The sequence below is a fragment of the Tamandua tetradactyla genome (assembly GCF_023851605.1).
Source record: "Tamandua tetradactyla isolate mTamTet1 chromosome 22 unlocalized genomic scaffold, mTamTet1.pri SUPER_22_unloc_3, whole genome shotgun sequence".
NCBI classification, from domain to species: Eukaryota; Metazoa; Chordata; class Mammalia; order Pilosa; family Myrmecophagidae; genus Tamandua; species Tamandua tetradactyla.
This window is the reverse complement of record NW_027518253.1, coordinates 2,000,693-2,016,721: the sequence shown is the minus strand read 5'-3', so window position 1 is coordinate 2,016,721 and position 16,029 is coordinate 2,000,693. Positions and strand designations below refer to the sequence as shown.

At 39.9% G+C, this 16,029-nt stretch overlaps 1 pseudogene; it reads right to left on the bottom strand.

The window, feature by feature from the left end:
• Positions 1 to 3,176: 3,176 nt before the first annotated feature.
• On the bottom strand, positions 3,177 to 5,222 carry LOC143672988 (diphosphoinositol polyphosphate phosphohydrolase 2 pseudogene; annotated as a pseudogene).
• Positions 5,223 to 16,029: the final 10,807 nt, after the last annotated feature.

The following is a 16,029-nucleotide window of genomic DNA, read 5'->3' as shown; positions in this document are numbered from 1 at the left end:
GACAGAAAGTATCCTTGTTTCATTCAAAATCTTAGGGAAAAGCTTTCAGATTCTTTCCAAATGAGTACAATGTTGGCTATGTGCTTGACATATATACCTTTTACCATATTAAAGAAGTTACCTTTGATTCTTTTTTTTTCATTTTTATTCAATGTTTCCAAATGTAAAGAAAAGTCAAAGATTCTTACACCAATTATCTCAAATGATACCATGCAAAGTAATTCAAAGTGTGTACAACAATCATTTGCCCAACCTCAGTGTTGCTGTTTTATATAGTGTGTAATCAACAGAAAACTGAATGGCATGTGCTTGGTGGAAAATGTCACCTGTTTACAAAACATGCAGGACAATTTCTACACCTCATGTCTGCAAGTCTTAATTTACAAAAACTTTTTTATTTGGGGGAGACACAAGCGACTGAACAGTTTAGCTGCCCAATTTTATCCAACTGCCACACAAAAATCACAAATGACAGTCCCAACCCTGCAAACTCTGGAGGGCTGAGATAGCAGACATTATTATTTGTGGTAGGTTCAACTGTTAAGCTTGAAAATGTTGGCTTTTTCTCTTAGGAGAAATAAATTTCCTTAGGGCCTTTCCTCTAAATTTGCTAGATTCCAGAAGAATCCTCCACAATTTATAGTGTGACAGGAAATGTATTATGTTGCATTTACATATGCTTGTGTCTCCCCGCAAATAAAAATGTTTTTGTAAATTAAGACTTGCAGACATGAGGTGTAGAAACTGTCCTGCATGTTTTGTAAACAGGTGACATTTTCCACCAAGCACATGCCATTCAGTTTTCTGTTGATTACAGAAATGTATTATGTTGCATTATATGAATAGAAGACCTTGGAACATTGCTAGTTGCATAGACTAAGAAAGATGATTGTTTGCTAAATGGCACTGAAGAAAATCCTGACCCAAGTGGCACGACTTAGTCTAAATGTTTCTGACCAAAGAAAATTATACAACAATATTTATTTGCTAAATTTTTAAGAGATGGTTGATATCAATACTGTACATATTTCACATGTCAAATACATAGTTCAAGAGTTTATAAAATAAAATCATGCATTATTACCTCTAAGAATATCATATACAAAAGAAATCTTCCCCAAATACTTGTAACAGCATTTCAAGTGAAAGCAGTCTTATATACAAAAACAATCTAGTTTCTCTGCTGTGTTAAGAATATAATTTAAAGAATTTTAAGAGATTACTAAAAATAGAAAAAACAACAAAAAAAAAACCCTAGCCCATTGACGATTGATACAAAGTGTCAACTGTGGAATTTTAAATGTTTCCTTTTGAAAAAACATCCAGAAATACACAGCCTCTGTAAAAAGAAAAATACAAAATTCTGGATGATCATATTTGATCACACTACATAATTTAGAATGAAATTATGTCATTGGTTATTTTCTACTTTACCCATTCCCTTGACAGCATTAATTTGTGAACTAAGGTTTATATTTCAGTTCAGCTGCATTTATGGTACAAGGTCTTATCTCAAAATGTGGCGCCAACTTTCCTTAAGTGTAACAGCACTCTATTTTTTTAGCAGCAATTTTTTAAGGGTTATCAATTTTTGGAACAAAATGTTCTAACTCTAATTTATACTCACTAGTAAAATTTTTACAAAAAGCTTGTCTGCACAGAATGATCTTTCCTTTTCCCCCATCCTACATCTTAAAGGTTTTTTTCTTCCATTTGATTGTGACCTGGTGGGGAAAGCGCAGGAATTTCAGGAAAGATACCTAGTGTGTTAGAGATGGGATTCTGGATTTTGAGTGATTACAAAGGGAAGTATAAGACAAAATAATTCTTAGTTCAGGATGTTACAGTGCCCCAAAATTAGTTGTATGATAAGAAGTACCTACTGATAATCTATAAAAGATGAGGCATTCTAAGGTATCCTAACAATGTAAGTCTGAACAGTGAACAAGAAAGCCATTTTACTCAATTGTGGTGTACCATCACTGCCTGGACATTTAAGGTTAGACTCCAATCCTGTGGCCATTAGCAAACAGGGAAATTTAACTGAAGAGATGTCACTACACTCAAAAATAAAATGCATTTTAGAAGCCATTTATTGTGACAGAAATATGGTTCCTAGGTTTACTGTGTAGAGATATCGATAAACTGTGTAGAGATATCGATAAAGGGAGATGGTCACTGAGCATGTTAAATCAAATTCCATGAATATAGTTTTCATGAAATTTATTTACTGCATGCAATTTGTTAACAATATCTCCCTGAAAATCACTAACTCTGTAGTTATGCTTTGTGTTGAACTACTGTTGAATTATAGGGGAAATAGTTGTATCAGGTAGCTATTGATACCATACCAGTTATGAAAATTAAGACAAACCAGCTGACATTCCTGAAAAGAACAAATTGAATCCTTTGTCAAAACAGTTATTGCACAACACAGAAGTAGCTCAAATCTGGAATTTATCAATTAAAATTGTGATCCTATGAAACAAATTTTGGAATGCATGTATAATTTCTTCAATACTGTTCTAATTTGCTAGCTGCTGGAATGCAATATACCAGAAACAGAATGGCTTTTAAAAAGGGGAATTTAATGAGTTGCTAGTTTACAGTTTTAAGGCTGAGAAAATGTCCCAATTAAAACAAGTCTATAGAAATGTCCAATCAAAGGCACCCAGGAAACGATACCTTGGTTCAAGAAGGCCAATGAAGTTCAGGGTTTCTCTCTCAAGTGAGATGGCACATGGTGAACACAGTCAGGGCTTCTCTCTTGACTGGAAGGGCACATGGCGAATATGGCATCACCTGCTAGCTTTCTCTCCTGGCTTCTGGTTTCATGAAGCTCCCTGGGAGGCATTTTCCTTCTTCATCTCCAAAGGTCACTGGCTGGTGGACTCTCTGTTTCATGATGCTGCAGCATTCTCTGCTCTCTCTGAATCTCTTTCTCCAAAATGTTTCCTCTTTTATAGGATGCCAGTAAACCAATCAAGACCCACTCAAATGGGTGGAGACATGTCATCCCCTAATCCAGTTTAACAACCGTTCTTGAGTAAATCACATCAACCAGGGAGATGATCTCATTACAGTTTCAAATATACAGTATTGAATAGGGATTGTTCTACCTTTAAGAAATGGGATTTATATCAAAACATGGCTTTTTTTAGGGGGCATACTTCCTTTCAAACCAGCGCAAACACCAATAAGCCTCTTGCCACAGAAGGAGTTGAGTGCATTAATGCTGTGGGAATGAGAAGATAATTTAGGGGGAAAATATACCCACAAGTAAGTTAATCTGACAGAATAAACCAGATTGAATCAAATGGACAAAAAAAAGTTATAAAAGCCTGTGAAAAAATATGACAACCCAAAATAACATGGGATGGGGGTGGAGGGACCATAGTTAAGGCATCTAAAAAATTCCTCATGGCTTTGGCTTATTAAAATATTTTTACACTTAAAAAAAATGGATAACTCACTTATCCACTGTTGGTGGGATTGTCAAATGGTGCAACCACTGTGGAAGGCAGTTTGGCGGTTCCTCAAAAAGCTGAATATAGAATTGCCATACGACCCAGCAATACCATTGCTGGGTATCTACTCAGAGGACTTAAGGGCAAAGACACAAACGGACATTTGCACACCAATGTTTATAGCAGCGTTATTTACAATTGCAAAGAGATGGAAACAGCCAAAATGTCCATCAACAGACGAGTGGCTAAACAAACTGTGGTAGATACATACGATGGAATATTATGCAGCTTTAAGACAGGATAAACTTATGAAGCATGTGATAACATGGATGGACCTAGAGAACATTATGCTGAGTGAGTCTATCCAAAAACTAAAGGACAAATACTGTATGGTCCCACTGATGTGAACCAACATTCGAGAATAAACTTGGAATATGTCATCGGTAACAGAGTCGAGCAGGAGTTAGAAACAGGGTAAGACAATGGGCAATTGGAGCTGAAGGGATACAGACTGTGCAACAGGACTAGATACAAAAACTCAAAAATGGACAGCACAATAATACCTAATTGTAAAGTAATCATGTTAAAACACTGAATGAAGCTGCATCTGAGCTATAGGTTTTTTTTTGTCTGTCTGTTTGTTTGTTTGTCTTTTTTTTACTATTATTTTTATTTTTTTCTCTATGTTAACATTCTATATCTTTTTCTGTTGTTTTACTAGTTCTTCTAAATCGATGCAAATGTACTAAGAAATGATGATCATGCATCTATGTGATGATGTTAAGAATTACTGATTGCATATGTAGAATGGAATGATTTCTAAATGTTGGGTTGATTTCTTTTTTTCTTTAATTAATAAAAAAAAAGTTTCCAGTAAGCAGATTGAAACCCACCTTGAATGAGATGGGTCACATCTAATAAACTAATCCCACAGTAGGTCGGTACCCACAGGAACGGATTAAAAGAACATGGCCTTTGCTGGGGTACATACAGCTTCAAACCACCATAGGGAACAACTCTTAAAATAAACACAGATTTCTCAGAAAAAAATATTGTATTCTAAAAAAAAAAAAAATGAAAGCATCTGAAAAACATTGTTTGAAAATCCTGTATGGCAAATTCAGACACTTTGCAAGTGTCATTCAGATGTTTGCCAAGGAAAATAAAGAAACCTCTCTCTCCATAAGCTGGCAGATGGTGGTCAAGTTCCTCCCAATTCCATCTATTACTGAATGGCAATCCAGAGGTCTGTGAGCAGTTACAAACAAGGCATTACTATCTGGAAGGGAAGGGACAGTGGAATTTCCATTGGTTGGGGGAAAACCCAGCTTCAGTTTTTCCAGATACTCTGCATGTACAGGTTTATGAGACTGGAGAACTTTGATTGCAGCTTCTACTTTGAACCACTCTCTCTTCCTTCCTATATTAACAGAATCTTCCCAATCTTCTAATATTTCAGTGACTGTAAGAACATAAACATATGTTCTGTGTTTTCGGTCTTGGTTCTCAAATATGCCCAAGAGTCTGCCTAATTTTGCTTTGACTCCACCCTCTTCATACACCTCCCTCACCGCAGCACCGCCAAGCTCCTCCTCTGGCTCCATCCCACCTCCCGGGACAATCCACTGGTCTGGATACCGACTGCTGCTCACAAGCAGCACCTCATCCTCCTGTTCGCTCCGAAGCACAGACACACGCCCGCTTCTTGAAGCCCTCGCGGTCATAGGTTCGCCTCTGGTTCGGCTTGAACTTCATCCTCGAGGTGGCCTCTCGCTGCTGCTGCTCCGGCCGCCGCTGCGTGGGCCTGGCCGCCGCCACGCCGCCGGAGAGTGGGGGCTAGGATGAATCGGGATGCAGGGGCGCGCGAGGGGAGGGGCGGCGAGGCCGGGCTGCCCCCGAGGCAGCGGCCGCTTCGACACCGGGCAGGACACGAACGCCCATCATGGAGCCCGGTGGCCGAGGTGGAGGCGCCGCCTCTGGCCAGGTTTTCGCCGCTCTCCAAGGAGCCCGACACCCGCTCGCAGCTGACAGCCGCCGCCGCCGCCACGGTCCGGGAAAGCGAGGAGCGAGGCTCGCACCGGGCGGGGACAGTTGCCGGAACTCGATCCGAGTAGCAGCCGCGCCGCGCCCTACCTTTGATTCTTATCTTTTGAAATGTTTTTATCAGAAGAGAATGTTGAATATTGTCAAATGTTTTTTCAGCTTCAGTTGAGATGATCATGTGACTTTTCCCTTTTGATTTGTTAATGTGCATTCGTGTTATACATCCCACTTGATCATGGTGTATAATTATTTTAACGTATTTTTGGATTGGATTTGCTGAAAATTTTTGCATATATGTTCATTAGGGAGATTGGATTGAAGTTTTCCTTTCTTATGGAAACTTCACCCAGTTTTGGTATTAAAGTGATGTTAACATCATAAAATGAGTTAGGTAATATTCCTGGTGTCTGATTTCAATCTCGCTTTTGTGATTGGTTTATTGAGATCATCTATTTATTCTTAAGTCAGTGTAGCTTGTTAGTGTGTGTGTATTAGTTATCTACAGAACCAGCAGGGGTTATCTATAGATATGAGATTTATAAATGTATCTCATGCAACTGTTGGGATTTAAGTGTCCAAAATTTGTAGGGCAGGACATGAGCAAGCAGCTTCAATGATGGAGCTCAATGAACTCTCAGGAGATGCTAGCTGGCTGAAGCAAATATGGGATCATCTCTTCTGAATCCTCCTTAAAAGCCTATCAGTGATTAGATTAAGCGTGATTCATTGCAGAAAATACTCCCCTTAGCTGACTGCAGATATAATCAGCTATGGATGCAAACAACATGCTCACTCATGGTATTGTCCATGAAATGTCCTCATAGCAACAGATTGGCCAATGCTTGCTTGAATAGGCAACTTGACATTATCATCTGTCCAACTTGACACATGAACCTAACCATCACAGTTGACCCCTTGTCAAATTGGCATTATACACATCACCTTAAACCATATGTAATCTCTAAATAGAAAATAATGACAGACACATTTTTCCCAGGCCAAACAATTCTCAAGTGTCCTGTATACAACTGGAAACACATTAAATCTCTCCAGAATAGTGTGTAAGTCTTGGGTAAATTTTACTTATTAAAATAAGTATTCTTATTTTTATTAATATTAATTATATTAATATTATTTATTAATATAATTATCTTAATTATATTACTTAATATTCACTCTTAATCTTTAGATCTTACAATTTAAATACAATAATGAACAAAACAGCTTATGTTATATGATAAGGAGATAAAATAGAGAGAAAAACAAAGATACTTGCTTTATGTATTCATACATAGATACTAATTACAAAGCAAGGAAGAATAGTCATACCATTATAGGCCTCACTTCTGTAACTGATCACATGGTTGTAGTTCATGTTTATCACTATCCTCTTCCACTACCCATATCATGCTCCCTTTATCCTCAGCAAGCACTTCAGCTGGACATGGCTCTTTGTCTGGTGGAGTAACCCAAATCTTCATTCTTGAAGTTACTGAGCCGTTGGTAATCATTGCTGTCTCTCCTGGAAGAAGCACTACTTCTTCAGAAACTAAAACCTGTAGACCATCAGAGCTCAAGTTTGCAGGGATAGGATGCAAAAATTTTCCTGGTGGATCACTGGGGTAATAGTAAGAAGTACAACTCTCTTATCCACCCCTTGATTCCTGAACCCATGAATCCTGACCATGGGAAAAACAGCACCATATATTGGGTGCTGGTACAGAGCATACATAGCCTCCTGTAGAACACTGCTACAACCCTGTAAGGTATTGCTTCCTAGGTTTAACCGTACTTGAGTTTTCAAAAGGCAATTCCATCGTTCTATCAACCTAACTGGCTCTGGATGATGGGGACAAATTGCAACGAGAGAATTCATGAGCATGTACCCATTGTTACACTTAATTTGCTGTGAAGTGGTTTCATTGTTCACAAGCAATGTTGTGTGGAATATCATGCTGGCAGTTAAAGCATTTCTTAAGTCCACAAATGATAATTTTGGCAGAAGAACTGCATGAAGGGAAAGCAAACCCATATCCAGAGGATACATCTATTCCAGTTAGAACAAATCATTGCCTTTCTATGTTGGATGTAGTCCAATGCAATCAACCTGCCCCCATACAGCCAGCTGATCACCTCAGAGAATGGTGCTATATTGGGGGCTGAGTTTGGGTCTCCTCTGCAGGCAGATTGGGCACTCAGAAGTAGCTGTAGCCAGGTCAGCCTTGGTGAGTGGAAGTCAATGTTGCAGAGCTCATGAATAACTACCGTCCCTACCACCATGACCACTTTGTTCATGGGCCCATTAGGCAATGATGGAAACGGCTGGGGAAAGAGGTTTGCTGGTATCCACAGAATGGGCTATCTTATATATTTCATTATTTAAACCTTCCTCTGCTGAAGTCATCTGTGGTGAGTATTCAGATGGGACACAAGTATTTTCATGTTCCATGTCCACTCAGAAAGGTGATCCACACACTTCTTCCCAAGAACTCTTTGTCATCAATCTTCCAATCATGTTCCTTCCAAGACCCTGACCATGCAGTGAAAGCCTTAGCAACAGCCCATGAGTCAGTATACAAAAGCCCCTCTGGCCAATTCTCCTTCCAAGCAAAATAAACAACCAAGTGTATTGCTCAAAGTTCTGTCCACTCTCAGTCGGTACCTGTGCAGAATTATCTGTAAATCAGGTCTGAGTTTTCTCTTCCTCAGCTAATTTACTGTAAGGAACTCCCCAAGAAGATATAGCTGGGAAAGAGATGTATGTGAGAGAAAAGCAGATGAAAGGCCTTTAGTCCACTTCCTCATGTAACTTACTGTGCATCCAGGACCTGTTCTGGCACTACCATTTCCATTTTACGAAGTAGTGCTCCTGTGCATGCCCAGCCTTATTGTTTGGTGGGTCAGAAAATACCCAGTCCATGATGGGCAACTCAGGTCTCATGGTAACTTGGCACCACATGGTTAAGTGTTCAGTCTCTACTAAGGTCCATTAGCAGGCCAACAGCTATTTATCCAAAGGAGAGACATCATCTGCAGTGCATACTATGGCTTTGTCTACAATTCTAAGTGTCTACATTGTAATTCTGCTATAGAAGCCTTCAAAGGCTCTTGATAACATCTTTGTTTGCCACTAACACTTACAGAACCATTGGATCTGCCAGATCATATTGTCCAAGTGATAGAGCAGCTTGTAGAGCTGTCTGGAGCTCTTCCAGAGGCTCCTCTTGTTCAGGTTCCCACACAAAACTAGCTGCATTTCAGGTCACTCTGTCGATGGACTAGAACAACACACCTTAATTTAGGAATATGCTGTCACCAAAATCCAAAGAGGCCAACTAGGCATTGCACCTCTTTTTTTCTTGCAGGAAGGGTCAGATGCAACAACTTATCCTTCACCTTAGAAGGAATATCTCAACATGCCCTACACTACTGGATACCTAGAAAACTTGTGAGGTGGAATGACCCTGTATTTCTTTTGGATTTATCTCCCATCCTCTGGCATGTAAATCCCTTACCAATTAGTCTAGAGTAGTTACTTCTTATTGCTCAGTAGAGCAAGTCAATATGATATCACCAAAATAATGAGGGTGATGTCTTGTGGGAGGGAGAAATTATCAAATTCTGTGGGGAGAAGATTGTCACTTATGGTTGGAGAGTTGATATACCCCTGAGGTAGGACAGTGAAAGTATATTACTGACCTTGCAAGCTGAAAGGAAACTGTTTCGGGTGGTCTCTACTAGCAGCTATTGAGAGAAATTTGCTAGATCACTAGCAACATACCAGGTACCAAGGAATGTGTTGATTTGCTGAAGCAATAATACCACATCTGGAAGAGCAACTGCAATTACAGTCACCATCTAATTGAGTTTGTGATAATCCACTGTCATCCTCCATAACCCATTTGTTTTCTGCACCAGCCAAATAGGAGATTGGAATGGTTATATGCTGGCAATCACCATTCCTGCATCTTTCAAGTCCTTAAGACTGGCACTAACCTCTGCCATCCCTCCAGGAATCTAATATTGCTTCTGATTTACTATTTTGCTATGAAGTTCCTTTCCTTCTTGGTCTTCCCTACAATAACAGCTTTTGCTCTATGAGTCAGAGAGTCAATGTGGATATTCTTCCAGGTGCTCTGCATGTCTATTACAATTATGCTTTATGGAAATGGAGAAATAACTACACAGTGGGTCCAGAGACCTATTGAACCCACTGTGAGATGGACATGAGCTACAACTCTATTTATCACCTGACTTACACAAGTCCCTACTCTGACAAATGGACCAGAGTGATATTTTGGGCCCCTGGAATTAACGTCACTTCTGAACCAGTGTCTAGCACTTCCTGATATTTCTGATCACTTCCTTTTCCCCAGTGCACAGTTACCCTGATAAAACACCAGAGTCCTCCTTGGGGAGCACTAGTAGGAAAATTAACAGTATAAATTTGTGGCAGTATAACAGAGTACTTCTGCAAAGGAACCTGGCTTTTCCCTTCATTCAAGGGGCTCTGGGTCTGTAAGCTGTGTCTGTTTAGAAATTGTTTAAGAAGCAGGGCCTTTTCTTTTTGTAACTGAAGTTAAATTTCTGTTCAGTTGACATAGAACTCTTCTACTTATACAGATCAATCAAGAACAGAGTAGAGTATTCATCTATTGTACTTGTATGTACCCCGTGATCTATGTCAAGTACTGGAAGTCTCTGTAAGTCAGATTATTTTGACTCCTGCTCTGAGTCTGCTGTCCATTATGATAGCCATGCCTACCATGTCTTTGGTGATTAAGTGCTGCCCCATAGCTTCTGCCATCTCAGGGTCTGATCATCCCCATTGTGTTTAAGGATGCCAGCTCAAGGACAGCATTTCCCACAGTAACATCTGATATACAAAGAAGGGCAGCTGTAGAACTCTTCAGGGATGATGGACCTAGTCCCACAAATTTATTTCTCACAGTTCTAGTAAAAGGTGTGCCCTCTGGTTATTTCTGGGGGGTAGGAGCAGACCTTCCATGATAAATCCTCTCTAACATTCCAATCTCCTTCAGTCTCTGTATCCACTCATCTACATAAAGCTCAGGCAGTTCTGGCATTTCAACCTCAAGAAATGTCCACTTTTTGATCCATATTTCAGCCAACCACTCAAACAAACTGTTACTGTCCTTTATAACCTTTCGAGCTATACCTCTGAATGCAGAGTCTCTGCTTAGTGGACCCATATCAATAAATTCAGCCTAATCCAGCTTTATATTTCTTCCACCATTTTCCCACACCCCTGAAATTCATTCCAACATATATTCACCTGATTCCTGTCTATACAAATTGGAAAGCTCATGCAGTTGGAGTACAGTTTATCTCCTCATGGGTAATACTTTGTACCTCAACTTTTGGGACCTGCTCTGACATTAGTTATATAAGTCTGGAAGAAAACAAGGATGGTGGAGGTGGGTCATGACAAGAATTAGAAATGTCTTCCAAGCCAATTACCTCAAGGCATTCCTTTGCAGTTTCATCTGATGTGACAGGATTAATCACTGCAGGTAGAGAAGCAAGGAATATTTCCACATGGCAGGTACTTACATTCCTTGGAGACACTGAATGGTTACTCTCTTCATGAGGAGGTTTTATGGCTCATTCATCAGGACTGACTGGATGTCCAGAAGTCATTTCCTCTGGGCAGGCTAGAGGTGGAGCTACAATGTCTTCAGGGCAGATCATTACAAGTATATCTGGAAAAGACTCAGCACAATACATGGTTTCAATATCTACACTGCCATCATTATAAATCTATAGGTTGCCATTTCATTTTTAAGGATCCCATTCCTTCACAATCAATGCCCTCACTTTAACAGCAGATACCTTGAAATGTTGAGATTTCAGTTTACATTGTATAGCTCCTACTGCAACAACCTGATTTTCAGAGATCTCAAGTCTGTAGCTACAAATAATATTTTCCATGAGGGCACTCATAGAAACATTTACATTTTCATTTGGCACTTAAGCTGCAAACTTGAAGCCTTCAGCTCATCCCTTTCCCTCATTACTGTATCCAACATACCTAACAATAACCAGGCAAAATCAACATATCTCTTAATTCCACAAAACCCTGTAAAGGTTTCAAAAACACTTTCACACAGAGCTTTGCCTCATATAAATGTAAAATTAACAGAATCTAATGGTAACATTTTGAGTACCTCATTTGCCAACTCACACCATGGACTGTCAGTGCCATCCTATTATGGAAAACAGAGATAGTGCCTCTGAGTCTAGTTAGAGTAGTAAACCAATTGCAAATAGCCATTTTTAAGATTTTGCTTCTCAATAACCACTCCCAGTTGCAAAACTGTATTAGTTATGGTTCTCTAGAGAAACAGAACCAACAGGAGATGTCTGTACATATAAGATTTATAAAAGTGTCTCACACAACTGTGTTTGCAAAACTCCAAAATGTGTAGGGCAGACTGTGGCCTGGCAGGTCCGATGAAGTTCCTCAATGAACTCACACAAGAGGCTGGCTGGCTGGCTGAAGCAGAAAGAGGGATTTTCTCTACTGAATCCTCCTGAAAAGGTTTCCAATAATTAGATTAGGCATCACTCATTGCAGAAGATACTCCCCTTAGCTGATTGTAGATGTAATCAGTTGTGGATGCAACCAATATGCTCATGATATAAGTCCATGAAATGTCTTCACAGCAACAGATAGGCCAGTGCTTGCTTGACCAGACAACTGGGCACTGTTATCTGGCCAATTTGATAACCTAACCATCACAGTGTTTTTCTGGAAATTTGTTCATTTCATCTAAGTTATCTAGTTTGTTGGCTTGCAGTTGCTCATAGCAACTTCTTATGATTTCTTTTATATCTTCAGGGTCTGTGGTAATGACCTGTCTCTCATTTCTGATTTTGTTTATTTTAATTATCTATTTTTTCTTTGTCAGCCTTGATAGTGGTCCAATGATTTAATTAATTTTCTCAAAGAACCAACTTTTAGTTTTATTGATTCTTTCTGTTCTTTTTGTCTCATTCATTTAACCCTGTTTTAATCTTTGTTATTTCTCTTCTATTTGCTTTGGGAATGGTTTGCTTCTTTCCCAAGTTCCTCCAAGTGGGCAGTTAAGTCTTCAAGTTTTGCTCATTCTTCCTTTATAATATAGGTATTAGGGCAATAAATTTCCCTTTCTCCACAGCCTTTGCCACCTCCCATAAATTCTGATGTATTGTAATCTCATTTTCATTCATCTCCAGAGAACTACTGATTTCCCTAGCAATTTCTTCTTTCACCCTCTGGCTGTTTAAGAGTGTGTTACTTAATCTACACATATCTGTGAAAGTTCCATTCATTGGTGATTATCATTTCCAGCTTCATGCCATTGTGATCAGAGAAAGTGCTTTGGATAATTTCAATGTTTAAAAATGTATAAAAAGGACAGGCCATGGTGGCTTAGCAGGCAGAGATTTTGCCTGCTATGCTGGAGATCCAGGTTTGAATCTCAGTCCCCACCCATGCAAAAAAAAATGTATAAAGACCTGTTTTGTATCCTAGCATATGATCTGTCATAGACAATATTTGTACTGGTTTGAAAGGATTTATGTATATTAGAAAAGCCATGTTTTTATCCTAATCAATTTTGTGGAAGCAACCATTTCTTCTAATCTCTATTCAGTGCTTAAGGTAGGAAACTTGATCAGGTTATCTCCATGGAGATATGACTCAATCAATTGTGGGTATTAAGCTTGATTAGATAGAGTTGAGCCTCCACTCATTCTATGTGGAGCTTGATTAGTTTACTGGAATATTTTATAAGATGAAGCATTTTGGAGAAGGATTCAGAATGACATAGACATGAGAAGCAGAGTCCACAGACAGTGACCTTTGGAGCTGTTGAAAGAAAATGCCTCCCAGGGAGCTTCATGAACTAAGAGGCCTGAAGAGAAAGCTAGCAGATGCTGCCATGTTCATCATGTGTCCATCCAGCTGAGAGAGAAATGTTGACTGTCATCATCCTTCTTGAACAAGGTATCTTTGCCTGGATGCCTTGGATAGAACATTTCTATAGACTTGTTTTAATTTGGATGATTTTGCAGCATTAGAACTGTAAGCTAGCAACTTATTAAATTCCCCTTTTTAAAAGCCATTCTGTTTCTGGTATACTGCATTCAGGCAGCTAGCAAACTAGAACAATGTTTCATGAGCACTAGAGAATAATGTATATCCTAGTGTTTTGGCATGCAATGACGTATATATGTCTATTAGATCTTATACTTTTATCAAATTGTTTAAGTTCTCTATTTCCTTGCTGATCCTCTGTCTGGTTGTTCTATCTATAGAGGGTGAGGTATAAAAGTCTTCTACTGTTATTATTGAAACATCAATTGTTCCCTTCAATGTTACCAATGTTTGTCTCATACTTTGGAGCTCCTTGAAGTAACAGTGAAATTTTTAATTGCATGTTGCATCTTTATAAGCCACAGACTTAATTGGAAAAGTGCTGGTTCCATTTTATTCCACTTTCCTCATGAATGATTCTTGGTGGGGATCAGATATTTGTGTGCAGATGAGGGGAATCACAGCAATGAGATACCTGAATAAAAGATTCTTGCTGTTTTATGGAGTTGGGGCCTGGAGAGGGAAGAGGTAAGAGTGTAAGGAATTGAAATGAACTGAGAAATGACCCCAGGTGAAAAATATGCCCCTGGGGTTCTCTCCACTCCCCATATAAAGGTTTCAGCTTTGCCAGGTTTGGGCAAGCAGGGATCACTTTCCAGTTCCCAAGTGGCCACAGACTGCTCCTCTTCCTCCAATCTAGACTTACTTCAAGAACAAAAGAGGGTCCAAGAAGTTAGGACCAGGCTTCCAATTCATGATGCTGGCCTTCCTTCTGCCTAACAGGACATTCATGGGCTTTTGAAATCCCTCAGTTCCAGGCTGTGTTCACCATCCCAGCCTGTAAATCTGTCACACTTCAAAGGAACTGAAGTCAACCAAAGGCCTTACAAGAGTGAAGCTGACCTCCAAGAAGAGATCCTGCAGGCATGCACACATCATGGATTCTGCTTCTTCTTATTCATTCTGGACTGCTGATAGTCAGAAAGCAGCCTTCACTTCTCCTAGTCTTCCTGAAGTATGGGAGCTCATCCAACTGTCAATTGGAAGTTCACTTCATCTCAGTGGTTTTGGAATAAGAGTTCCATAACAACCTTCACCCACTGCTTACTTTGAAATACAGGCTGCCTATATCTCCAGCAACTGGCAGAGTACATAATCAAATTTGAAGTGGGCAAAGTCATGATTAAGAACTTAGCATGTATCCCTTTCTTAAGTGCCAATGATACCCTTAGCAAGGTGGTGTCTAATGTAAGGATAGATGGCTTGCCTTTGGGAGCAGGTGGCACATTAGAGCAGAAGAAGCTTAGACCTTCCCCATTTCAAAGGCTGCTTGAGGGTACTGAGTTAAGAGCTGGAAAAATATAACTTGTGGCCTCTGTGCACCCTGGAACCCTCTGATCAGAGAAAGAGTATGGATGACTTTACATGAGGGTGTTAGAAGTGTCCCTTTAAGGGTAAAGTGTCATAAAAGTGGGACTGAGGTGCAATGTCAGATCTTTTGTGTAGGGTTCTAGACAGTCCCTTGTAGCCCATGAGTTGGCCCCTGAAAGCCCCTCTGGTACACTTACAGGGGCCTTGCCTGCTTTCATCTGTAGTCTCCCCTTTCCTGCCTAAATCTCCAGTGCCTTATTACAATGCAGTTTTTGTTTTCTTCTCTTGTGTGCCCAGCCTTGTACATTTTATGAAGGCCTAACTCCAACCATATCCATGTTGGATTCTGCTGGCACACTGAAAGATTGGTAGGGCAGGGATAGTCCCCTCCTAAAATGTCATCTAGGGTCATCTAGATACAAGCTGTCAGTACTGGCTGCTACTCTTTGGGTGCAGGCATTTGGCAGCCCTTGCACTGCCCTCAGCTTCTCAGACACCTGGTGTTCTTGTTTAATGTGGAAAATGACTGAACATTCCAGTTCCACCACTGGATATTTGTCAATCCAGAAGTACTCAGGAAGACCACCTTGGAGGGCTTGTGAAGGAGGAAATGGAAACTCCTATTCCCAGATTGCATAATGCCAATGACTTTTACTCCCTGAATGGCCATGTGGCTATTTCTCATCAGTTCATGCACTCTGCTTATTCATCTCCAAAAAGATACCTATGATAGAAGTACCATCCACTGACTGCTGCAGATGTGGTGGAAATACTCCTGCACTCTGGGAAAATTGTTGGAGTACAGCAGAGTCATCTATGAGAATGGGAGCAAAAGAGTAATATCAAAGCTGGTTGGGTACTTCTTTTCTTTGAAACTTGTTTGTATTTTACAGGGGAATTATGGAGTACAGCAAAGGGGTGGGGGGCACCTGACAAATATTCCTGCTTTCTCTTCATTGAGCTTCCATCTCCCCTCTACCATCACTACTGTCAAGGAAGGACCAAGGTGCCCTCTCCAGGTAGTTCCTCCTTACTGAAAGTTTGAAT